The following is a 3,055-nucleotide window of genomic DNA, read 5'->3' as shown; positions in this document are numbered from 1 at the left end:
GGCTACCTACAAATTGGAAGATGACGCACAAACTTGGTGGGAAGGATATAAGCAAGTCAAAGGAGGGGATAATTTTGACGCTAATCTTTCATGGGTCGACTTTCGTAATATCTTTTACGACAAGTATTTTTCGACCGCTGATAAAGAAGCTTATATCAGGGAGTATGCAATAATTCGACAGGGGAGTGATGAACCAGCCTCTGAGTTCATTACTCGATTTTCAAGGTTGGCTAGTATTGTAGGAGATGTTGCAGGATCAGCAGAAGTCCAGGCAGAAAAATGCAAGTGGGCAATTAATGATCGAATTCGGAAATCGATCATGTACATGAAATTTAAGGATATCACTGAAGTTGCTGATGCAATCAAAACTTTTGAATTCGAAAGGAAAGAATTCCTATCTCGAACTGGGGATAATAAGAAGAGAATAGGGAAGGCCAATTTAAGCAAGAAATCGGCCAATCATCCACTACGCCACAGCATCAAGATCGTAAAGCGCAAGGAAATCAAAACTTTGGAAATCAAGCACGTCCATGGCAACCTAGATTTCAAAACCCGAGGCCTGCTCAAAACCAGATTCAGTTATATGCAGAACCTATTAGAGCTCAACCACTGAATCAACAAGTAAACCCGAATCAAATTACATATCCTCTATGTAATACTTGTGGTAAAAGACATCAGGGCGTATGTCACCGAAGTACAGGAGCATGCTTTAGATGTGGCCAAACTGGACACATGATCAAGGAATGTCCTAAGAAAGATACTAAGAAGAATAATCAACCCAATGTTGGAGGAAGAGTTTTCGCACTTTCTGCTACTGACGCTGCTAATATTCCAGGTACTGTATTTGGAACCCTTCAGATTGGTGAACGTAGTATCTATGTGTTATTCGATAAAGGAGCGACCCATTCTTTAGTATCCCACTCGTTTACTAAGTATCTTTCGATAAGACCAACTCTCTTAGATCATACTTTAACCATTTCCACTCCCATAGGAACTTCATCCGTAATCACTTACGTATATAAAGATTGTCCGATCTGTATTGAACCTATTGTGTGTAAGGCAGACCTATTTCCAATACATATGTGTGACTTTGATGTTATTCTAGGAATAGATTGGTTATCTCGACACCACGTAACTATAGATTGTCATTCTCGCCGTGTTATTTTCGGTGATCTTCATCATCCTGATATTATATATCAGGGAACTCATGCTCATAAATCTCTTATAATTATCTCTGCGCTTAAGGCTCGAAAATCCATATCAAACGGCTGTGCTGGATTCCTAGCATCGATTAAGGATACTTCTGCTAGTATTAAGAGTATCGATAGCCACTCCGTTGTTCATGAATATCCTGTGTATTTCCGGATGAACTCCCAGGATTACCACCTGACCGCCAGTTAGAATTCACCATCGACTTGATCCCTGGTGCCGAACCTATTTCTAAAGCTCCATACCGTATGGCCCCGATGGAACTGAAGGAGTTGAAGGAACAATTGCAAGAATTGTTAGATCTAGGATTCATAAGACCCAGTGTTTCACCTTGGGGTGCTCCGGTCTTATTTGTGAAGAAGAAAGACGGTAGTATGCATTTATGTATTGACTACCGAGAGCTGAACAAGATTACTATTCGTAATCAGTATCCTCTGCCTCGCATTGATGATCTCTTTGATCAACTTCAAGGGGCTCAGTTCTTCTCAAAAATCGACCTAAGGTCTGGGTACCATCAGCTAAAGGTCAAGAATGATGATGTTCCCAAGACCGCTTTTCGTACTCGATATGGTCATTACGAATTTTTGGTTATGCCCTTTGGGCTAACTAATGCACCCGCAGTCTTCATGGATTTGATGAATCGCGTATTTCACCAATTCCTAGACAAATTCGTTATTGTCTTTATCGATGACATTCTGGTGTATTCTAAGAGTCGCGAAGAGCATGAAGCACATCTACATGTAGTACTTGGAACCTTGCGGCATGAAAAGTTGTACGCGAAGTTTTCCAAATGTGACTTTTGGCTTAGCCAACTGTCATTTCTAGGTCATGTCATATCAGCAGAGGGAATTATGGTAGACCCAACAAAGGTTGAAGCTATTACAAAATGGCCAAGACCCACTTCTGTTACCGAAATACGAAGTTTCTTGGGTCTTGCTGGCTATTACCGAAGATTTGTTGAAAGATTCTCGTTAATTGCTTTACCACTCACAAAACTCCTAAGGAAAGGGGTGAAGTACTCATGGAATGAGGAACAAGAGAAAAGCTTTGAAGAATTAAAGAAACGACTCGTATCCTCTCCGATACTCGCTCTCCCTTCTGGATCAGGAGGTTACCAAGTCTACAGTGATGCCTCAAAGAAAGGATTAGGTTGTGTGCTAATGCAACATGGGAAGGTTATCGCTTATGCCTCCCGTCATTTGAAGCCTTATGAAGTTAACTATCCTACACATGATTTAGAACTAGCCGCAGTCGTTTTTGCACTTAAGATTTGGCGACACTATCTGTATGGTGAAAGTTGTGACATCTTTACCGACCACAAGAGCCTCAAGTATATATTTACGCAGAAGGAGCTAAATATGAGGCAAAGGAGGTGGTTAGAAATTTTAAAAGATTATGACGCAAATATTCAATACCATCCAGGCAAAGCCTGTCACACCCTGGCTTTGCGGAAGCGTGGTTAATTTGGTGTGACTTCTTAATACCATAGCTTAATCATAACAAAGCTATATGAATTAAAACATGCAAGAATCATCCATTAAGTTTTAAAAAAAAAACCAAATACAGTACCATTGTTTTGACGGGAAAACACCCTAATAACCATAACATTGTTCAACAAACATTACAACTTAAACATAACATAAACACAGTTTAAGGACTGTAACTTGTCCAGGAAAGAGTCACATTCCCTAAACCCCGGATGACCTTGGAAACTAGTGCAGCGGGAAAACGTGCCATACCGTGCCAGATCTTTTAATTCCCTGAAATACATGTAAGTTGAAAAATCAACAATAATGTTGAGCGAGTTCATGTGTAAGTGAGTAAATAAACCTTTGTATTTATCAAA

Source organism: Helianthus annuus, chromosome 9 (genome assembly GCF_002127325.2).
Source record: "Helianthus annuus cultivar XRQ/B chromosome 9, HanXRQr2.0-SUNRISE, whole genome shotgun sequence".
In the NCBI taxonomy this organism is placed as follows: Eukaryota; Viridiplantae; Streptophyta; class Magnoliopsida; order Asterales; family Asteraceae; genus Helianthus; species Helianthus annuus.
This window is presented reverse-complemented; position numbering follows the sequence as displayed.